This window comes from Nelumbo nucifera, chromosome 2, assembly GCF_055504915.1.
Source record: "Nelumbo nucifera cultivar China Antique chromosome 2, China Antique-T2T, whole genome shotgun sequence".
NCBI lineage: Eukaryota > Viridiplantae > Streptophyta > Magnoliopsida > Proteales > Nelumbonaceae > Nelumbo > Nelumbo nucifera.
This window is the reverse complement of record NC_142650.1, coordinates 78,582,411-78,596,358: the sequence shown is the minus strand read 5'-3', so window position 1 is coordinate 78,596,358 and position 13,948 is coordinate 78,582,411.

Below are 13,948 nucleotides of genomic sequence, written 5' to 3'. Positions count from 1 at the left end.
AATCTACGAACTGGTCCCAACTCTTGATTAAGCCTGGTGCTAAACTCTTGTACCATAATCTAGCTAACCTTCTAAACATGGTGGAAAAGGCTACACACATGCTTGCCTCATCAGCTCTGGCAAGCAACATCTGGGACTAGAAACTATCAACATGGTCATTGGGATTAAACTTCCCATCATAGGTCTCCAGTGTAGGTGCCTTGAATCCTTGTGGCCTCGGGGCCGACAGTATTTCTGGTGCTAGGGGGAGGGCTGGCTCAACAGTACTAGAGCTAACTGTGTAGCTACCGAGCTCACTTCCTCCCCCAACCTGCTCGGTGCCAACGACCGGTTACTCCTTGGCGGGCTGTTCTTGACTATTGTCCGGCGAGCTTTTCTATGACGCCGCTTCTTCCTGGCTTCAACATTTGTGCTATTTACTTTGGTATTGTCCGACACCTTGACTCTGGTGCACTCTCGTTCACGAACACTATCACGAGGCAAGAGCAGATTTCTATTGCTCGCGTCTTCTTGGTCGCAAACTATGTGTTGGCTGCTATGAGGGACAGAGGGGTCTTGGTGTGAGTCTGCACCTCTTGCCCCGAGCGGGCGGTCACTGACCTGGGGGCCATAGTTCTTTTGCTGCGAGTGTTGATGCGGGTTGGTCTTGGTGCGATGGCTGTTCTTGGGCCGATCTTTCTGGTTCGCCACCTAGTAAGGTGGGGTGTGCGATGACGTTCAACTCTATCTCGAGGTGGGGTCCGGACCCAGGGAGGGGTTGGGACCCGTGCTCATTTTCTGGTGAAGCCCCTCCCACATCGGTCTATGACGCCCCTATTATCTTATGAAACGCCCCTATCAACATGCTCATTTTCTGGTGAAGCCCCTATTTTCTGGATAGCCCATTTTCTGGTGTGTTTCCTCACTACTGAAGGACCCATCCTCATGCTAATGATGGAAGGCCTTTAGAGAGTTCAACACATGAATCTCCCTATCACATGCACTCATATTTGCTGGAGGGAACAAATGATTACACCCTAGTTTGATTTAGGTCAAACCAAAGTGGCTCCCATTGACTTTCATAAAGTCAGATTTCGGTGGGCCCAAATCGGCTAGGGTTCCACACGTATCCTCATCAGGAGGTGTAGGGCCCACCACTGAGGGAGGTCATCCAATGACTAGTAGGGACACCATGGCAATGATGTGCATTCAGCCATGGTGTGCGCAAGAGCCACTATCGAATCAGCATGGGCCAAGCACTTATGGCCCATGAACGTAGCACATCACACATCCATACATCACATGCAGGGAAGAATTGACCCAATCAATTAATATCTGTAAAGCCCATTTTAAAGCCCATAATATTAACCATTAATATTATCTAGGTATATGGGCCAAAATTAGGTTTGATCAATTTGGTCCATATAGCTTTATTTGCGAAGTGGGCTTTTACTAGTTTTAACAATTTAAAACTGGGCCTTTACAGGTTGGGCCGAATTAAATATTCAATTAATTATCAGTCCTTAGGCCCATTAGTGGGAGAATTAGGGCTGACATTCAGCCTTGATCGAACCCTATATTCGGTCCAACCAGTTTGGACCAATCTAGTTCGAATGGGTCAAGGGTTTGATCCTTAATTAAAAATTTAATTCAAGAAATTAATCTGAAATTAAATACTGATAAAAGAAGAACAAGAATCAGTTAGATAGGGCTGTTCGCACAATCCATCCTGCAAAATAAAGGTTAGAAGGTTAGATCACAGTTTGGAGTTTCATAAACTGTAAATCGCAGATAGCGATTCTCCCATCTGCGAAATCTCCTTCCTTGCGCCGCCATCTTCGATCCAAAAATAAAAATAAATAGAAAACCTAATTTCTATTAATCATTACATCCGATTGAATGCCTATACATTCAGTCTAAAACATAAAAATAAAAATTATTTTACAGACCCAATAAAATAATCAAGACACTACAAAATCGCAGGTTCCCTGCGCCAATCAAGATTTCGATCTCCATGTGTACGAACAGCCCAAAAATCAAGAAAATTATAAAGAACAGTTCTAAATAATATTCAGATTTATAAAATTTAATTTCAGATTAATCACCCATTAACTGGAAACAAATTTTCCAGAAAAACCTTATATATGCGCAAATCGAGTAGAACACCTTCTGCCCATTTGCGCAGGTTCAAATTTGGTCCAATTTGGTTCAAGACATGAACCTGGCTCTGATACCACTGAAGGGATGAGAGATCCATCGTATGGATGCCTGAATCTTGCAGAATGGAATGGGTGAATTTCAAAAAATTTCTCTCCATCCTATTGGGAATCGTATTCCCTAATTTAGAAAAATCATATTTTTCAAAGATCAATCTTGAACCAAGCACCGAACCAGATCTGAACAAAAGTAGTAGGAGAGAGATATACTTGATACGGAGAAATAATATCTCCCAGCGAAAGTGTTCACGCCCAAGGAAGGATCCAAAGACTGCTTCCACTGAAGATGGCGCAGTGCAGGATGGATCAGAATCAACAGTGTTCTTCCCAAGAACCTAATCCTTTGCAAGAATTAGCAGGACGGCACGTGAGCACAACTTCCTATCAGTCCCTTCACAAGGAACTGATATCAAGATCCAATTGATTTCTCCCACTGAACTGGAAGGTGAGGCGACGGCAGGAAGGAGGCGGCAAGAGAGAATTTTCGTAGATGTGCTGAGTTTTCTCTTCTGTGATTTTAGCTCTGAAGACTGGTGGTGATCTTGTTGCGTAAAGGCTACCGCCCCCTCCTCCTTTTATAACCTTAAAGGCATCAGCTCCTAATCCCATTAGGAGTTGCTGATCCAAATCATATTTGGATCAGAATTCCCTTTAAGTGATAAGGGTAAACCCTTATCTTATCTGCAGATAAGATTAACCTTCTCCTAATCTCTTTAGGAAGTTTCCAGATTTAAATCATATTTAGATCTGGACTCTATGAGTGGACAGGGTTAAGACCCAATCCTATCTGCTAATCCAATATCAGAATTCGCCCCTTATTTAACTGATCAAATCAGCCCAGTTTGAAATGGGCTTTAGGCCCAATAAGGTTATGTGCTCACTTAGGTTTTGACCCTGTCCTATCTGCTAATCCTGTCACTATGATCACCCACTCAGATGAATTCTCAAATTGTCCCAACATACCCAGGTTTTGACCCCTGCTAAGGATCTCACTTATTGGAATATCAAAGACAACCCAATCTGACATCTAGTGCAGTATCATAATCGAGTCTAGGGATCAGGTGTAACTTTCCAGATTTGCCCATCAATCTCCAAGGTCCAGAGCAATACTAGAAATATGGTCCGGTTCAAAGATTCAATTAATCCTACACTGCATGTACCTCGGGCCTCACCCTGGTGGCAGAGACAGGCCACCCGAACCGACTTGGCGGCACATCAGTGTCAGCCTTGTCAGGATAGGTCTCCCCAGACCAACCCACAGGCTGTGAACATTCTAAACTAACACGAGTCTCATGAGTCGCCAGTTTAAGGGTATTACACAGAAACACACCACAGGAAAATGAATCAAATATGTACTTTATTCATTTACAATAAATTCATAATGCACATCATTCTGATTGGAGCTAAGGGCATACAACTGTCTAACAGTAGGAGCGATCAAGAAGTGTTCCTGATATCAGTTTTTGGAGAAAAACTTATTTGTAGTCGTGCTCACATACCCTCCATCGAATTCTTGCTGAAGGATTCAGTTCTTGTGAAGAATCTGCTAATTTTGCTCCACCCTATATTGTGTCATCTTCAGTGGGAGCAGTCTTTGGAGTTTTCCTTGCATGTGAACACCTTCATTGGGAGATATTGTTTCTTCGTATCAGGTACCTCCCTCTCCTACCTTTTGGTTTCAGATCTGGTTCGGTACTTGGTTCAAGATTGATCCTTGAAAATGTAGATTTTCTAAAACAGGGAATGACATTCCCACATGGGAGAGAGAGAGAAATTTTTGAAATTTCGTCCTACCTTCCTGCAGGGTTCGGCTATCCATATGATGGATCTCTCATCCCTTCAATCTGAACCCCTGGGATGGTCAGAGGAATGGTAATCTGGTCGATAGTCATCGAAGGGCCTTCAGGGTGAACAGTAGTGCGGTCATGCCCCCCAATAACACCCATATCAATGCCCTTACCGGTGTTGCTTGATGATGCCATTGAGTATTGTAAAAAGTGAAAGAGTAGGAACTCAGCTTTTGTTTAACGATTCCCACATACGACGCCAATTGATGGTACACGATCTGAAGCTCCTAGCTGGAGGACAGCTCGAATGCTGGCTACCTGGCTGGCTGATCAAACTGCAACACAAATGGATCAGAGAACCCGGGGTGGCTAACCCGGCGAGGTCACCCCGATGCTTAAGTCAGTAATGTGAGTGGCAAGTTGGAAATTTGTATACTACTGGGCTACCGTAGGTCTCGCGAACACTCCCGGGATTTTCAGCCTGAGCCATAGAGATCCATTTCTGGAAGGTGGAAATCCCGCTAAATGATGAGGATTACCATTTCCCTCCAATTCGGAAGAGATAAAGTAAATGTTTATGGTTACGAGGCGTGATCCCGAAAGGCTCGGAGATAGCTGTTAGGCTTCTAGATATCTTCCACGTGTCACTTTGGCAAGCTTGGTCATCCCGAGATACCTAGGCTTCGGTGCTATCCAAGGTGATTGAAGTACCCAAGGTAACCTTTCCTACCTAGACAACCGAAGGTGTTGACCCGACCTACCGAGGTTGCCGGGGGTGTTGACCCGACCTGCCAAGGTGGTCGGGGAGGCTGAGTCAACATGCCAAGTGGCTGAGGACGCTGAGCCATGTGTCCGCTGCTTACTAGGTCGGGCCAAATCATTCCTCATCATTCCCCATGCAAACAAGACAATGACCACTTTACCCACAAAAATTCATTATTACAAGGGGCATTTTTGTCCCAATCAAGTGTTGGCAACTTTCCCCCAAGGTGGGAAAGTTATTTAAATGAACATGGGAAAATAAAATAAACTTTTTTGGTCCCCACATAAATCTGAAGAAAGAACATGTGATTCTTGGTCAATGGGAATCAAAATCCCACTAACCAACTTTCCCCCTCTTAAAATCCAAAAAACGAACGCCCCCAACTTGAAGTTGTTGGCCTCTTTTCTTGGCCCTTGTATACTATTAAATTGTTCAAGCTTCTATGCTTGTCCCGTTGTTTCTTGTTGCTTCTTCAAGCTAACTCCCAATCGTACTCAATATAGGATTATTTTCCTTTATCCCAAGTAGTTGGACAATTTTGTCCACTCGTCCACTCAAGTTATCCCAACGAATTTAACACGAGTTCCCTGTCCTAGTGCATAATTAAACTAGGATGGGTTATCCCATATCACTAATAGACAGAGTTTCATATTGATCCCAATTCAGAGTTAGGTTACTATTCGAGTTGAGTTAAAATAAAAAGGTTACACACAAGTGGGACAAAATTTGAGACTTCATTAGTGAGTAAGAGGTGTACACTATTGATAATACAACTTCAAATTTTCAGCATTCCACGTATGAGGTATTGTCGTCTTGTCTAAAGTCTTGATTTGGTAGATTCTAGGTCTGAACACCCTCACTACTTTATTAGGTCCTTCCCAGTTTGGGTCAAATTTTATGGACTCTACCTTGGGTAAAATGACTTTTTTGAGCACGAGGTCTGTACATCAGATATTTCTTCTGTGGACTCATGTGTTGTGATATCGAACCCTCTCTGTTGTCGGTAGGCTATGACGAAAACGTGTGCTTGTTCTTGTACCGCTTCTACTAGGTCTAGGTTGGTCTGAGCTCATCATCATTCTGGTCCTCGTCATGTGACTCTATGCGCAAAGTGGACAACCCGATCTCAAAGAGAATTACTGCTTCGATGCCAAAGATAAATGTAAGCGTTGGAAAATGGCTCACTTGGGGCTGGATTTGGAGTCGCCACACATCAGTTGTGGAAATGGAGGTGATGGGACCCTGGTAGTTGCATCATAAAACTGTCTTTCATTTAATAGTGAGTCCAATAGCCCGATGCACCAGTTAACCAATCTGGGTATGAATCGGATGGGAGAGGGAAGGGGTTAGGCACCTCTTTCCTACGTCCAATAGGTGGGGCCCATATGGTAACTCAAACAAACAAACACAGACACAATTATTTAAACAAAATAACTATAAAGAAGGCAAATCACAATGACATGCCAACAAAAGAAAAACCTCCATATTTATTATTTTATTATTTTGTTATTTTAATTTTTATTTATTTTTATTTCTTTAATTGTTTACTTTTTCTCCTTTTTTATTTTTTCTTTTGTTATTCTTCTTATGGAACTGTTTCTAATTTTTATTTATTTTATGGAATTATCTTTTATTATTTCACTTATTTATTTGTTTTGAGCTTTTGTTTTTTCACTTTTCGTTTTTTTCTTTTTTTCTTTTTTTCTTTTTTTATCATTATTATTATCATTATCTTTTTTTTTTATTTCTATCATTATAACCTATCTTTTCTATCAATTATTTTATCCCACGCTATCCTGAATTTCTCTCTTGATTCCCCTCTTCCAATTCCCACATTTACTATGTTCCCCTCTTTGACCTATGCATCACATTTTCATTTTTTTATTTTATTTTGTGTTCTTTATCATCACTTATTTTACTTTATTCTTTCTTCTCATCCACTGTGCATATTTCAAGAGGTTTAGCACTGATGAAGATGAATAGAAACAGATGTAGACCAGTGCAGATGCGACCTAATTTGAGAGTTCAAAGGAATTTCATATTCATGTAGACCAGGAAAGGATTAATCACAATTACAGGTGTAAGAAGAACTCTTGGTTTGCTAAATTTAAGCTTAAAGGTCCCAATAGGAATAAAATAATATGATAAAAAACAAAAAAAATAAAAATCAAACCACTTTAATCCCCATTAACAGTTAAACATCAATCCAGTCATGCTTCATTCAACAAGAGAATGATAACTGGTAGAGATAGTATTTGCTTACCCTTCTGTGTATGTGTTTACCCCTCTTTGTTGTGAGGTAGGAAACTAAGAAACAACAAAGACCAAAAATAAGCACACAAAGATTTTTGCAAAGGGTAATTTTAGAAGAGGATCGAGACGAGGAAGGAGGGTTAAAGTGAGAGGAGGCAAAGAAGAAGAGTACCCATGCAACATCGTTTCATCATGTTCATGCCATTTTATTCTTAGCAAAGTGACCCCTCCTAGGTATCAAGAACCTTTGGAATTAAGATACATTTGTTGTAAAGACAAACATAGCAAACAAATAGAAAATGGCAATAAAAGCGACTCAATGTATGAAGTCAATTTAATTTTGGCAATAATGAACATTCCAACAAGTATAAATGATCTTTGTGGAGTCAGGTCAATTACTCATCGTGAGGTGAGAAAGCATAAACATTGAAATCAATAATGTGCCATGTGCGATGAAAACAATGATAAAGCCTTGATTAAAATTGTGATATGCTAGCATGGTGGAAAATACCTATGTGCTATAGAGCGAAAAAAATAGTGATTTATGATGTGTTAAAGTGGCAGAAAATCCATATGCTATAGAGCGTAAAATCCATGTGCTACAAGCGGAAAACTTGTATGCTATTAAGTAGAAAATTCTGATTTGTAATGTGCCAAAGGCGAAAAACCTATGTGCTATAGAGCGAAAAATACTGATTGTGATGTGCCAAAGGTGGAAAAATTTGTGTGCTAAATAGAGCAGAAAACACTGCTTTGTAATGTGCCAAAGGGCAGAAATACCATGTGCTATGTAGCAGAAAACTCATGTGCTATAAAGCAAAGAAACATGTGCTAGTAACAGAAAACTCATGTGCTATAAAGCAGAGAAACATGTGCTAGTAGCAGAAAACATTGATTTGTGATATGTCAAAGGTGAAAAATCCATGTGCTATGTAGAAGAAAACTCATGTGTTATAAAGTAGAGAAACATGCGCGAGTAGCGGAAAACATTGATTTGTGATGTGCCTAAGGCGGCAGCGGGAAAACTCACGTGCTATAAAGCAAGAAAAAACTCATGTGCAATAAAGTAGAAAAAACTCATGTGCTATGAAGCGGGAAAATATGTGCTATAGTGCAGAGAAATACTTATTCATGATGTGCCAAAAAATCTATGTGCTATACTATAGAAAATTTTGATTTATGATGTGTCAGATGGCAGAAAATCTATGTGCTATATAGCGGAAAATCTAATTTGTGAGGTATCAAAGTGGCGGAAAAACCTATGTGCTATGAAGCGAAGAATTCTGATTTATGATGTGCCAAAGGCGAAATATCCATTTGTTGTGCAACGGAAAATTCTGATTTATGATGTTCTAGGCCATTATGTGCTTACAAAGCGATTAAACTCACAAAATCTGCAAAACCCAAGTACTTGTGAAAGATGTGATAAAAGATAATGCAACTTATGACAAGCTTGTGAAGAATTTATTCTAATGAGCCAATGTGCTACGATGCAAGAAGAAAATTGTTGGGATCGATGATGTGCTAAGAGTGGAAATCGATGACTTGATAAATTAGTAAAAGCAATGATGTGATTAAGAACAATGATTCATGATGAGAATAATGTAATTATTATGATGGAAACCAAAATTCACAATGTAAGGAACAATAATGAAGACATGAAACTAACACAAAATCACATAAATGATGGAAATGATGACTGGACTAAAAATTCAAAAATGCCAATAATATGCCAGATGTAATGAAATCAAAATGCGATCAATACTCAAGAATTATCATCTCAACAAATTTAGTTTAGCCTATTTGTCATTTCTCACTTGACCATTCTCCTTGTTGGGAATCATTTCTCTACATATTTTTACCACACTTTGCATTTTTCTTCTATTACTTATCTTTTTTTTATTATTTTTTTCTTTTTTCTTTTTCTTTTTTTTATGCACAATGAACAATTGAATTCTTTTTCTGGAAGACCTCTGCAATGGAGCGGCTTGAGTATCTTCATTAAGACACATCTACACTCAACTCGGATGCCAAACACCATGGGCTGCCCTCAATCATTTGTTTTCCATTTTTTTCTTTTTCTCTTTCTTTCTTCCTTTACTTTTTACTTTTCTTGTAACTTCCAAAGCAGAAAGATAGTACAATTCAAGTAGAATGGAAACATGAATTTTTATCTTCTCTTTGTTGTACATTTTTTTTAGAGGTTATGGGATCAAAGCAAGAGATGCCACTAGTATATTTCAAATTTGATCAATTATGTCCAATGGGACCCACATCGTACCTTAGGAAGAGATAAAAGAATTTCCCTCCATCTTCAAAAGAACTAATTAGAACCAAAGCAATCATAAAGGCATGTGCATTGAAAGTGTGAGGGAGACAATCATAGACTTGCCTTGGGAAGCACCCATGTTTTATGGGAAACTACACTAGTCCTTAGTTAACAAGAGGATTTGTGATGAAAGGGATGATTGATTGAAGAAGGTTCAAAACAAAATCCCTCATCGCCAGTCAACTAGGTCTATCATGTGCTAAATTACCAATTTTTAAAGAATCGATGAGGACTTAGTGAATGGGATGAAACGTAATTTAGGACAGGGGATCTAAAATGAAGGGTAAAAGGCTCTAAACTAATTTACAATGGGAAACCAAATGCTTGACCTTTATGCAAGGCTGTTATTTCTCCTCATCATAATTTTTTAGTTTATATTCTCTTATTCATTTTGTTTTTTCTCCCTTTTTTTCATCTCTTTTCTTACATACTCTTCAATTCTTCAAATATAAACCACATTTCTTCACTAATCATGGAGGACTTCACGTGTTAAAGAATCGACAAACAAATACTCAAGCTAATTGATTACCCTGATTTTTTTCAACCTTCTGCAAATATTTCACAATCATTCTTCCCCATTTCTTATATGCCCCAGATTCCATAATTTGGTCTTCTTTGACTTCTATTCCCTTGAAGCTTTCGAATTTTTCCATACTTCTTTGACCATTCCTCCATACTAAGTTGCCCCAGTTTCTTCTTCTTTGCTCCTTCCTCTTTCTCTTTTCTTTTTTCTCTTTTTTCACTTTTTTTCTTTCTTTTTTTATTATATTTTTCCCTACAAAAGGCACACCGGGAATTTAACCAATTCCCCAAAGAAAAGGTATTTACGCTTGACTCAATTGGGCTAACTAGTGGATTTTGAGAAATAATAGGGTCGCTTGAGAATTGAAACGACTAGAGGAGGCCTCCAGACCTTTTTCTCTATTAATTGGTGAAGCACTGGGTCATGATGATACTCTTACTCTATGTTGGCTCTAGGGAAATTGGTAGAGGATACATACTTAAATTTTCAAAATTGCCCGAATTTAGGATATTTGGGTGCTCATGGAAAAAGGTTGGGATGTAACCTCAGGGCTGTTTGGAATGTTTAGTGAGGTGGGTATGGGTGGGCATCAATGCTTTTATTCATTGGTTTATCCCCTTTTGTCAGATATTCCCATATGCGAGTCAATGATTGTCAACTAGCTTTTTACAAAGACATGACTTGGTGATAGATGAAAAATCCACAATTATTTTAGGTTCCAATTATGCAACTTTCTTAGAAAGGGGAATCTTCATCTTCTTCTAAGGGGCAACAATACCCAATAGGGTTTATGGTTCTGTAATGGATAAGTGATTCAAGAAAAAGAGAACAATAGAAAAAAGTCATTGGAAAAACTAGTATTTTATTGATGGAAGAGGCCAGACCCATGAGATGGGCTGCTCTACGTACTCCTTTGAAAGAGATCAGGTCAAACGTAGTTCATTGTGTGTCTTTAAATGACACGGAAATAGAAAAGGGATAAGGATTATGTATAATGACGAATAGATGCTCTCAGTGAATATGGAAGTAGGGCAGAGTGCATTGTCCCCTACTCCAGAAGCTACATTTAAACTAATGAAGGTTCCCCAATATTAGAGGCAACATCTGAAATAGTAGATAAATATTCTTAGCTCTTAACAGAACATCCGAATTAACCATTGTGGTGTCCTCCTCAGATAGGCTTTTAATAACACATTCTTCAGTCTACGCAAAGGTCAAGTCCTTAATCACCGATTATGGCTCAAAATTGGAATTATTAACTTTGCTTGACCGAGGCTACAATGACATCAATTTTTTCACCTTATAATGACTACCTCCTCTAAGAGTTGGCAGAGAATTAACAGTATGCGCTGGTTGAGGCCAAGAGGTCCAACTAGCTAATGATTTGACTCTAAGAAAATGGGCTATTGGTGGGGTTCCAATGGGATTAATGAAAATGCTAGGATCACAAAATGCCTTTCCCTCACCTATGAAATTGATGGAAGTATTGAACTTTGCCCCTGAATTAGGTAGTGGGTTTTGGTTGACTCCTATAAAATGTTGCATTTGCACAAGGTCCTGGTCAGTAAGAATGTTGCCATCAATCATATCTTGAATTGTAAGATTCAATTGCCAGCAATGGTCGGTGGAGTGACCGGGTCCTTGATGATAATCACAATGAACATTCTCATCATAATTTTTAGGTTTGGGCTCCCATGAAGGCCTCCATGTAAGCAATTGCAAAAATCCGCCTTGAACTAAAGTAGGGATCAGTTGAGAATGAGGACAAGGCAAAGGGGAAAGATTTCTTCTTTCTTTTTGAGAAGACTAATGAGTGATCAGGGTTATGGGAGGCAGATGATATGTTTGAGCTTGTGCGGGTGAGGAATAATATATCTGCTCGGGGGAGGTCGAACTAATTTGAAAAGATCTGGGATAGTCTACAATTTTAAAGCTTTTTGGATAATGGGCTTAGGGTACACGAGACTCAAAAGTAGAAATACATTGCACTTCATTTCCGTCAGTATACTTTGGAAAGGACTTCCCAACTAATGGTGAATTTCTGGGGATCATCATTGGGTTGATTCGACCCTGCCTAAGAGTCTCTACAATTCTAACAACTCCCTTCATGACAACATTAAAATCCTTTAAAGGTTGTGCAATCAGTAAAGTATGATATGGATCCCTCAACGTCTTAATGAACAACCTCACAATTTCTTCTTTTGACATTGGGTGCCATAACCTAGCTGTCATTTCATGCCACCGAAATGCATAACCCAAGAAACGTTCTCTTGACTTCTAAGTTATAGACTCAAGATTTCCTCGATTAGGTGCTAACTCCATGTTGTAAGAAAATTGGTATAAGAATGCCTTTGAAACACCTTTCCAAGTCTTTGTCTTTTCATCTACCAAATTTGCAGACCAAGTTCTAGCACTCCCTTGTTAGATCATCATCAACCATTCTCATATGTTTTGCTTATTCTTCTATGTCCTACCTTGAGCATCTTTCATTTCTTTCTCTTTTTCTCTTTTTTTTTCATTTTTTTCTTCCCTTTTCTTCTCTCTTTTGTTTTACTTTTCTACTTTCCCTTTTTATTTGAATTTTTCTTGGCTTTACTTTCTTATTTCACCTTTGCATACATTTTCTTCTTTTCCATTTTTTTCCTTCTTTTTTTTTATGATTATCTGATTTTTTATCATTTTTTTTGTTTTTTCTGTTCGGTAATGTATTTATTACATTTCCCAAAATTTTTGTTAATTAAAAAAATTCAAAGAAATCTGGATCATCCTCACCCTTCTTTTTCTTTTCTTTTAATTTTTTTTATTTATTTTACTTATTATTACTGTTTTTAATGCCCTATAATAATTTTCCCTCATTTCCACTTTTTTATCTTTTCTTTCTTCTTTCTGTTTTTTTTTTTGTATTTTGTTTTTTTCCTCTTTTTTTTAGATTTTGGATTTCTCTTCTTTTTTACATTTTCTTTGGATTTTTTATTTTCCCTTTTTTTTTACTTTGTGTTTTGGATTTATTTTGACTCTCAATATGTTTTCATTTTTATTTACCTTGAACTTTTATTTTTTTTGTTTGAAAAATTAACTCTATTATAAGAACTTTCGACATTTTGTGATTTTATTACTTTTTCTTTTTATCATATTATCATTATGTACAGGTCCCACATTTTACAACTTAGTTATTACTTACCTATTATCTTTTTTTTACTCTTTGATTGATCTAAGCAGATGTTTTTGTTTTTTTATTTTGATTTTTAACTTTTATTATTAATTATTAATTTTTTATTTTAATCATTTTTATTTTTATTTTTATTTTTCATTTGTGCTATAATTTTTTAATTCTGAATTTAGAATTTTCTTTTCTTTTCTCCTTTTGTTCATTTCTATTCCAATTCTTTTTTTTTGTATTTCTATTTTTGCTGATTTTTTTTAATATATTACTCCATTTTTTATTTTTTATATATTTGTAATGTTTTATTTACAATTGATATATTATAATTTTTTTGCTTTTTATGACACTTTACTTTATTTTTTTATTTTCCAAAAATTTGTTTTCTTTTTTTTTGTTCTTTTTTTGTTTTCTTCACATTTCATATATACTTTTTCCTTTTTTTTCTTTTTCTTTTTCTTTTTCTTTTATTTTTATTTTTTTAAGATTTCACCTTTAATTTTTTATTTTTTTATTTTTGATTTATTATTATCTTTTTATCTTTTTTTAATTTTTAAATTTTTTAATTCTTATGGGAATATTTTTATTTCCTCATACTTTTTCTTTTGTCCTTTTTTATTCTTTCTCTTTTTCAACTTGTTGGCATTTTAAAATTTTTAATATTTTTTTATTTTCTTTTGTGTGTTTTAACTAACATTTCCTAAACCTTTTATTTTAATTTTCTTTTTCTAATTTTTTATTTACCTTTTTTTATTTTTTATGTTATGTTGTTATTTGGAGGTGTCCAGGATCTGATGGTTAAGTCTGATTAGTCTTGGAGGATCAAGATTCTGAAATGGAATCTTGGTTTAATGGAAGGGCAAATAGGGGAATCTGGGGATGAATCTTTATGGGCAGGTGTTATGATGTATCTAAAGTTTAATAATGTGGTTTGATTG